Raw genomic sequence first — 11154 nt, forward strand, 5'->3', positions numbered from 1 at the left:
GTTTGTTCCTTCATCCCTCTTCCTCTTGCAGTCATTTCCTTCGCGACTACTGCATCTTTTGCATTCATATACTTCTGGGCTTTGTAGAGTAGTTCTGCTACTGTCTTTGGTGAACTTTTGGTATTTGAAAAGAAAAAGTCTCCAAGTAACAGCCCTGCCTGGAAGGTTGTCAGGATGACTTGATTTTCTACTTTGTCCACCTGTAATAACTCTTTATTGAAGTGAGTTACATACTGCCTAATGATTCTCCTTCTGTCTGACAGACATTGAGAAGATGTCCAGTTGGCTTCTTATGTCTCTGTCCTCCAATGAAATGACGAACAAAGCTCTTACTGAGGGTCTGTTTGGATAAGCTGTTTCAAAAGGTGCGTTTTAAAAACTAGCGTTTTTAAAACGTGCATTTTGAAAACTCCATTTTAAAAACCATAGATAAGTGTTTGGTAAAAAAGTGAAAATATGCGTTTTCTATTTTTAAAGTCATATTAAGCGTTTGGATAAGCTGTTTTGAGTGTAAATTCCAAAAAAGGACTTAACTATTTTTTGAAGGTACTTAACTATTTTTTGAAGGTTATATTGTCATTTTTCCTGTGATCAATTTTTTTTCTTATTATTGAAAATATGTAATTAAGCTTAACAATTACATTAATAATAACAACAATAATGATTTTTTTGTTGTTGAAATTCATGGAGAGAAGTTTTTCAAATTTAAAATATTAAAAATAACTCATCAAGAAAAAGATTTAAAATGATTAGGAAAATAATTATATTAAAATGTTAATTGCAACAATATCAATACTAGACAAGCCATTATAATAATAAAAAAGTTCTTATCCGAAAAATTAAAAACCAAAACACCAAAATAGAAATAATAAAAATATTTTTTACAACCCACAAATGGATCGAGCTATTTTGTCACGAACAAATTTCATCTCCCCATCTTGTATATTTTCAACGTTTGCCTGTCTGCTACTACCTTTTCCACTACTATTGCTTCTTGATCTGTCCAAGTCATGTTCATCCCAATTGAATCCCTCATCTTCCCTATCATATTTTCTAATAAAATTATGCAAAACACAAGTAGCAACTATAATGTTTCTTTGGAGCTTAATGTCATAAGGTGGCATTTGCTTCAAAATTTTCCATTTATTCTTCCACACTCCAAAAGTTCACTCAATTGCACTTCTAAGTGATGAGTGAACATAATTAAACCTCTCTTCTATGTGATTCCCTCGACCAGCTCGTCGAAAATCTGAAAGATGATACCTCTATCCCTTATAAGGTGGCAAATATCCTTTCCTTAAGGGGTATCCAACATCAACTAAATAATATTTTCCTAGTAAAAGAAAAAAAATGTAAAATGAACATAAGTAATATCCTTCATACATATTTAATATATAAAAATTTTATATACCTAGTGGTGGTTTTGGAAAGTTGACAGATTATAGACAAATAGCATCTAAGAAAATACGAGTATCATGTGCTGTACCCTCCCATCCAGCCATAACAAATGTGAAAAGTAAATCAAAATCGCATGTTGCCATCACATTAAAAGATGTCACACCCTTTCTATTATAATATGGAGCTTTCTTGTCATCTCCAACAACAACTTGGATATGTGTACCGTCAATGGCACCAATGCAGTCCTAAAATAGAATATAAATTTTAGTTACTTAGGAAATAATCCTAACAAATATTAGAAACAAATTAGAATATATGAAATGAATACCTGAAAGTGTGCCATGTACAATGGATTCATCTGTATATGTCTTGGAACTACACTAAATGTAGGGTCAGAAGGCTTGAAGATATCCATTGACATTATGTTAAGGTGTTTCAAATCTCTATGAAAATGTCTATGTATAGTCTCACCAGAATGTTGGAATCTTTCTTGAACCATCTTATAACAAGCTCCTTGTCCAAGTATCATTAAACTTATACCTACTAACTCTTCAAGCCTAATATGCCTTGTGTACTGAAGTCCATATGTATGTTGTAAAACATTACACAATTGAAGGAAAACATGTGACTTCATTCTAAACATTTTGTTTCATTACCCGTCAAACAATCCATCAGCCACATATAGCCAGTTTGTTCAGAATCTCTACAAGGTTGTTTATCAATATATTTCATATAATATGTCACTGCAACATGACATCCAGCAACAACAAGATCATATAATTCCTCATCATCATATTCATCGTTTTCCACATCATAAGAATGATCTTCATCACTATTATCAATATGATCATTATAATCCATAGGAATATCACCTAAAATATTATAGCAATAAATTAGATAAATCATAATAAAGAAAATGAGCAAACATTTAAAATTATGTAACTAGATAAATCAAAATAAGTATCTATCATACAACAGAAGCCCACAAAAGTATCTACCTAATAGTCATGACTGCCCATAGTTAGTCTGTGACAAAAACCCCCTAGGTAGACTCAAAGACAACTTATCTTAAGAGCACCTTACGGTGGATGTGTTCTTAAGTAAAAATTACTTTAGGAGCACCTTATACAAAATGGCAATAATACTACTATTAGAGCCTCACAATAATACTACCTTATACAAAGTACTATAAACTTAGTTTCTTATAGGCCAAATTCCTTAGACTACATATTGGCAATAATGGTACTGTCAGAACCTCTAAAGTTGAACCAAAGCATCAAAGAAATGAAATAGAGCCCGTTTGTTTAGGCGTTTACATTGCCACCTCCCAAGGTTAGAAGTCTTGATTTTGTACTAGAGTCAGTCATTATGGATATTCAAAACTACTAACAGAAACTCAACAATACATTAAAAGCCTGAATAATTTTAAGTCTAGTAGAATATAGGTACCATCTAGATTTACCACACCTAGGCCCCTCCAAATTCACCCAAACTAAAAATAAAAAAGACATTGAAGGATTAGGGTCATCATTCGTATGGTTGTGTACTTTGGAAGGCAATTAGACTTGGATGGGATTCTTCTCTAGATTTGGGGGGCTTGGTTTAGGTGATGGCAGAAGAATTAGGTTCTGGGAGGATGTGTGGCGCTCTGATAGGAGTGTAGCATCCTTATATCCTATGCTGTTTCAGCTAGTAGTTAGCAAAGAGGCCATGGTGTGTGGATTACATTGAGATGAGAAATGGAGGAATCCAGTGGATCCCCATGTTTGTGAGATGTACACATGATTGGGAGCTAGAAATTTTGCTCATTTTTTTCCCAAAGTCTCTATTCATTCCAGCTCCAAATAGGAGTGGAGGACAAAATGCTATGCTTATGTAATTCTAAAAAAATAAGGGTATACAACCTGCATACTCCTTAGATTCTTCTTTTGTACATTTGTTTCTTTGTTACCTCTATAAAAAAGGGAGGAGGGGTGGAGAAAGAGAAATTCCATTTAAGAGGTTTACAGCATATAAACATAGATTCCCTGATGTATATCCATCAGCTGCCAACCTAATACTTGTCCTTTTTTCGGGCCTTAAATGAGCTATATTTTATAATGTCACTTAAAAGGCCGATTAGTTTCATTATTGAAGACAAACCTCAAATTCATATATAAGCATAAAACTAACCATGAGGCATGCACCCTCAGGAGGCAAAGATCTAAGTAAATTCTTTAGACATTATTTCTCATATTCTCTGTTGTAACACCATGATATGACATCAAAATGACAGCCGAAGTTCATCTTATAAATAACATACCGTCAAGGTAAGTTGTCCAGCAAGAATAAAGCAGCAATGAAACTATTTATCTGGGCAAACAATCTTCTTCTCTCAACAGAGCTAGTAATAGTTGCAGCGATTATGCTCACTTTCTTCAGAAGCAGAAAATGAATACAAATTCAAATTAATAATTACAAGTGCAACAGTGGTTGACAATTTAAGCACAACAAATTCAACCCAACTGAATTCAACCAAGGTGTAGATCCCAACTAAAAATCAAGCACTAAAAACACGACTTTGGACATGGACAGGAATTTCTGTACAGACACACATCCATATCTGGTGTGGGTTGCTTGTGCATGAAAGAAGACTTGTCTTAGTAAGTGGTAAACTATATATATACATATATATATATATATATATATATGCATGCATTAAACAATCAAACATATTAGATAAATTGAGGACCTCTAATCAAATTCAGAAACTTCCATAAGATTCACTACAAAAGCACCATATAAAAAATTACCCTCCATGTAATACTCTATCTTTGTAATTCAAACAACCTAACAGCCCAACAAGTTAAAACACCCTAACAACCACATTATTCAAAGAATAAAATAACAAACCATGAAAAACATCTCTCTCTTCCATAAAACATTATTCAAAGGATAAAATATAAAACACCCTAAGTGCCAAAGTAGTGCCCTCCTAACAATCTTGCCTCCTCATACAGAAACTGAAGTTGTAAATATGGTTCTTCCATCACGACAAACATCTCTCTCTTCTCTCGTTTCTAAAAAATACATGCTGCCATGAGGTAGAGTTCAGAACTAGGAATGGCAATAGGGCGGGGTGGGGCCAAAGGATAGAGTCTTCGTCCCCGCCCCACATGGTTTTGTCTTGCCTCATTCCCGCCCCGCATGATAGGGAAAACTTTCTCACCCCATCCCCGCCCCTTAGGGCTCCGCAAAGCTTCGCCCCATCTCGTAAAACTTTACTTTTTGTTAATTTTCCCTACAACTAGTACAATTTTTTTAATGAAACCTATTTCATTGATAAAAATATACTTGAAATTACAACTAAATTTATCCTATCAAATCAAATCAATTTTTAGAAAAAATTGAATAATATATCCAAGTGTTTAACAAGACAATCATAAAAAAAATCTCATAGTATAACACATAACAAAATAAAGGCAGAGAACCACATTAGATAGAATAAAATAAGCTAATATTGAAATGTTTGTTTAAATAGTAGGGTTTTTAGGGTATAAAAAACTTACAATTATAACCCTTAGTAACGCGAGGCGGGGACGAGGAGGGGCGGAGCGGGGTAGGTCTAAAAACTCTAAACCCATCCCCGCCTCGCTCCGTGGTGTGGGGCTAAAATCTTTCCCCATCCCCACCCCACCACCTTTGTGGGGGCGGGGAAAACCCGCACGAGGCTGTAAGGTTGAATTTTATCAACCATCTTGTTGGCTTTATTCTATTCCAAATTTGCTTGTATTTTAGCAATTAGTAACCCTGTATTTAGGTAGGAATCATGTAAGGGTAGTGTGAGAGAGAGTGTGAAGAAATGCTCAAGATTGTGCAAAGAATCAGGAACTCGCGACTGGATCTCGCGGGTAGCTCGCAGCTTGCAAGCCGCTAGAGGTTGCACATATGCCAAGCATGCAGAGAAGCTAAACCGTCATGCCAGCTGTAGCACTATAGGACAAAAAGTCCAGTCTGGCCGTTCAGTTACCTCGCGGCTGGAACTCACAGCTCAGTCGAGCCGTGAGGCCAAACCGCCAGCCAGCTCTGTTTTGAAAAATTGACTCTTCGCATTCCACTCTCACCCTAGTATATATACCCCTTATACCCACAAAATGTAGAGAGCTTCCAGAGAGAATTTTGAGAGAAAAACCCTAGAGAAAAACAAGATTGACTCATCTCCAATCTTCACATAGAGACTCTTCAAATTCCTTTACTCTCACCCTCTCCATTGTTACATCCTTGAGAGGTACATTACCAAAACATTTTCTCACCATACCCATATATGTGAGAAGGCCATTTGGTGTTTGGGAAGCAATTAGGAAGGGACCAATTTCATATTGATTGATGCTATGGGCTATAGCGAAATCCGATAAGCTAAAGAAGAAATAGGTTCGGTGCAACCTCGTTGGAGTAGGAGCTTGGAGGGCTTAGGTACACTGGGTAGATTAGGCTTGGAGGGTCTTCTGCTGTTCATGTATCCCAACTACATTCTTTAGTGGATTATTTACCACTTAGAGGGCGGCAGAGAGGTTTTACGCCGAGGTATTCAATTTCCTCTTCGATAACACATCATTGTGTTGTCCTTGTGTTTGCATCTCTCTTCCCTTAATCTTTGTCATTTAATTTTTGCTGTGGATGTGATTTTATTTGGTTTAGATTGTTTATCAATTCTGTATTAAGCTTATGTTCATATTCCGTACATTAATTGTTTGATATTAAGCTTGAATTGGTAATTTGTTAATTGGGGGTCTAAACGTTCATAGTGTTTTATATGCTATTTGAACATTCAGGGGCGAAGCGGGGAGGGGCGGGTTAAACGGGGCAAGGAAAAATTGCCATCCCTATTCAGAACCCTTCTTCATCCCATCTAAGGTGCATACGTGTTCCATGACATTGCGAATAGTACTACTTGGCTCCACTGAAAAAGCTGAGTTCCTTAACTCCACAACATCATAGATACAACTAAGTTGTTGTGTCAACTGTAATGCCGTTCCTCCTTTCTTCCCTTTACTCTGTGTGGATGATGGTAAAACTTGCTTCTTTCCTTTGTTTTGTGTTGGGTTAGGTGGTTGTGTGAGGTTAGGAGTCTCACTTTCATGAACGTCATCATCATCATTTGGAGAAGATGAGTCAGTAGAAGTATCACCTAACCCCTCCTTAGGTGTCTCAAGATCATTAGGCAACACACCTGTAGTGGGAGCCCATGCTAAATCTCCTATGGCCGCAATGTCCTTAAACATAATGTCTAATAAGTCAACATTCTCCAAACCTTTCTCTCGAAAATTTTCAGCTTCAGGAACCTCCTACAATTTTGAATATTTTCATTAATAACTCAAATAGTATGGTTTATCTACTAATACAAAATATGTACAAGGGGTTATACAAACCATACCATTAGTTTCCTCTCCCACCACTCATCAATTGTAGTTATTGTTCCTTTGGCTGCATCCCATCCCAATCCAGTTTCACTTCCCTTCAACTTATTCCAAAGTACCCAATCTTTCTTCAAACTATCTCATTTATGCTTATACTTCGCCTTAGGATATTCCTTTCTAGTTTTCTTTTCAAAAGTTGCTATAATATTTGTACAACCCTTTTTACTAAAGTGGATATTAGGTCGATTACCCTTATATATGTCATCCACACAAGCTTCACAGAAGATTGTCGTTACTCTTGATGGCCATTGAACTCTAACATTTGAGCTATTTTGGGATTGTTTGGTGTTGGGATTTGAAGTCTCCTTGTTCTTAACCATCTAAACAAAATATAGGTTTATTAATAACAATGTTCAACCAAATATGTAAAAAGGCAACAAGAACAAATTGGATGAAACAAATGCCTAAATTTTTTAATGAAGCATAAATTTAATTAATGATAATAAAAAAAAACACACATGCAAAAAATTTTAATGAATCATAAATTTAATTGATGATAATAAAAAAGCACACTTGCAAAAAGGACATATTATAATAGACAGCACTTCAGAACAACATTATAATAGAAAAAGCAAACAACATCAAGCATCTTCAAATGTTGAGTAATACACTCTTAACTGCAAAAAGACTCTTAACTGCAAAAGTAAAAGCACCGCAAAACACTCTTAAACTGCAAAAGCACATCAGAACAACAACCTGAAATTTTCCATCAACCCCATCTATCTGAATTTTTTTTTTTTTAACATCACAACTAGTAAAGAAACAACAGCAGCAACAACAACCTGAAATATTCTTCAAACCCATATACTATTCAACAAGAAAAAACTAATCCCATCCAATCCAAATGGTTTTGATCAACCTCATCTGTCTGAAATTGTCGTAAAAACTTCACAACTAGTAAAGAAACAACAACAGCAACAACAAATCCCTTAGTCATGTAAGTTCTAATATTTTAAGTTTATTCAGTCATCTAAACTAACATGCAAAAGCCCAAATCAATATAATTATTTTAGAGATGGGTAATGGATAATGTTTACCTAGAAATCGTGATGCAGAACAACGACGATAATCGGAGAGAGCAACTGAGCAATAACATAGAAGAAAGAAGTGAATATCGTGAAATTGATGAGGAGAGAACCAAGACTGATGAGATATATATATATATATATATATGGAGAAGGGATAGGCTAGGATTTCGGTAAATAATTTCCTACCGTTGAGGCTAATTTAGGTTTTCAACTAAAATAATTAGTGGCAACCCAATCATCCAAACTACACAATGCTGAAAAAGCAGTAGAAAATTTCATTTTCAAAATCGCGAAAATCTGCGGAATTGAAAACGCAATCCCGGAATCACGATTCGTAAAACTACCATTCTGTGCAATGTAAACGCCTAAACAAACGGGCTCTAAGTTGCTCAAAGTTTACAATGGTACCCAGGGGTATTTTGCTGAACCTAACTCTAGCTGCGCCCTTCAATGTAGTTGCAAAAGCCCTGCACATTACTTCATCCGAAGTCATCCGCAGATGCATCAAGGTTTTGAACGATTCGATGTGGTCCAAAGGATCTTTCAAATTTTCATTTAACTCAAGTTGAGGGAGGCGAAACTTTGGTGTAAGAGGACAATTCAAGACTTCAATGGTGAATTACGAATATGTTCTTCAAGTCATTCCGTCCAAGTTTTCCACGGTTTTGTCTTTTACTGCATTCCTGAGTTCGTCCATTTCTCTTCTCATGTTGTAGAGTTCACTTTCCATTCTGGATGAATTTTCTTCTGATGCCCTTATTCTTCTATTAATCTAGCTGACCGACTCCACTTCATTATTTTTTCCTTCAATTCTTCAAGGTTGTTCTTCTTCATTCTGATTTTTGGTAGTTCGCTGCTGTTCCTCATTTTGGGATTCAAATACTCTTCACAGTTCTTCATTATGGCGAGTCAACTCTACTACATTGGCTGTCATTGATGCCTCAGAGCTGCTCGACCACCCATCACAGCAACGCTCGCTCACCTTTCTCTCTATCCTAGTGCGAGAATATGATATAGTGTGGAGGTGTGTCGTACCTCGGGTGTGTGACTGGAATATGAGTCGATTTTAAGAAAAATACCAAGGGTAAGTGAAGTCGCCACCAACCATTGGGTTTTTCTAAAGTGTGATAGATCACTTGACTTTATTTGATTTTATTACCAGTCCTAGGCTAAGAAAAATGTCATTTTTCCTAATATAATATGGATGGATAAAAAATCTTGATTCTTAAGTTCAGAAGTCTGGTTACATATGGGGAAGGTGTAACGCAACCCACAACATATGTCCGTAGACAGTTCTTTGTTTTGGTAAAATCATAATTTTTGGACATTGGTAGTTGAAAACGATCTAATGGTATTAGCTTTCGGGGCTTTAAACGTATTGGGCTTTGAGGTTTGGTTTCAGAATGGTGTGGTCTCAATTGATGCTTTCCAAATGTGTCTGGAATCGTTGCCAAATTTCCACGATGAAAATCTGGCAGCATTTCACCTTATGTTTTTGGCGGAAATCCGACAGTGCTTCACATTAAATGTGTCAAACACGCAAAACGCTATTCTCACCAAGCTTTCAACATGAGAATACGAAAATGGGGATACCCTATTTTCATGGTGCAAATCTGGCAGAGTTTCACGTTTGGTGTGCTATGGCGCACCAGCAAGATTTCTTGCCTATGTATACGACGTGCCAACGTGCTCGTGCTAGGATGAGCCGGAGCCCCTCAAAGCATTTAACACATTGATACATGACACATACATGGGGAAATCGCATCACTTGGTGACATGGATCAGGATGATCACACCGTGGTGACTATGCACACAGTATGACATGAATATGCACCTACAGCAATTGCCTTCAGCACATACTCAAGCCACAAGGTCAAGAGCACTCATGGCCAGAGAGGGTTACTCATGTAACCATGAGAGTTCATCATACAAAGTGCACAATCACCCACACACATGCAGGCGCGCGCGCACACACACACACACATATATACATACATACATACATCATGCACAAGCTATCACACAGAGCAAGAAAGTAAAACAGACATTGCCAACGTTCCAAGGGTATGGCCAAGCAAAGTATAAGAAATATAAAATAGACATTGTCATACCTAAGGAACGAGGCTAAAGCAAAGAGCAGGAAAAGGAAAGGGTACAAGGAAAGAGGAAACCCTAATACATGCTCTAGAGAAGAGGCTTAGAAAGACGGAGAAAGAGAAACCACTCAGGAGGGGCTAGGCCCCCAAATCTTCTGAACATTTCCCTTTGTGAGCTCAACTCTTCTTGCTTGCATCCTTGCCATTTTTACTTACGCCTAGGAGGTTGCACCCTTGCTCCAAGTGTCTATGCTTCATGCATCTATGATCCATGCCTGTACATGCAAAGACAAAAGAAACAAGCCAGGAGACAAGCAAAGGAAAAAATAAGGGAAATAGGGAAAGCATGCAAAGCACACACTAACAACAAACGAAGGCAAAAAAAGCATACTAAGCATGTGAAAAGGGAAAACAACATGTTATCAAACAAAATAGGGTGTCCTAGGAGGACAAATGTAGGTTTGAATCGAGTGTCCATACCTTCATTAGATTGGAGTATGGACGACACAAGTAAGCAAAGACTCATGCATGAACATGTAGGCAAGCATGCAAAAAGAATGCATAGAAGTAAAGAAAGCGCAGAAAATGTGTGTATTAAGCACACCATCACCACAGAGGTGTATCTCACAAATGGTTACATCCAAACAATCCCTAGGAGGGACGGATGCAACCACATAAGCAATGGGCCCCAAGGGCCAACAAGCACAAGCCCACAAAGGGCACAAGCCTGCAAGGCCGAGATCTAGACAAGTAAACATTGACATAAAGCATAGAAGCAAGAAAGCAAACATAGACTTGCATAAAGGAAATTATCCAAACCCTTTGATATAGGCCTAGGCGTAAGAGTGTAGACCTAGACCATAGGATCTAGATCTACACCCCACCAATAAGGGCCAAAACATAAGAAAGTGAGATATCAAGGGACAAAAGGGCTATAAAAGCACATGGCATTAGCAACCTACATATAGATTTAAGCACACAAACATGGCATGGAGCACGTAAACACATAAATCTAAACATAGACACTTAGATCTAAGCATAAACATGTAGATCTAAGCATAAACATGGCAAAGAACACATAGGCATGTAGATCTAAGTATAAACAAGGCAAAGAGCACGTAGACATGTAGATCTAAGCATAAACATGGCAAAGAGCCCAAAAGTATGTGGATCTAA

This window comes from Quercus robur, chromosome 4 (assembly GCF_932294415.1).
Source record: "Quercus robur chromosome 4, dhQueRobu3.1, whole genome shotgun sequence".
Taxonomy (NCBI): domain Eukaryota; kingdom Viridiplantae; phylum Streptophyta; class Magnoliopsida; order Fagales; family Fagaceae; genus Quercus; species Quercus robur.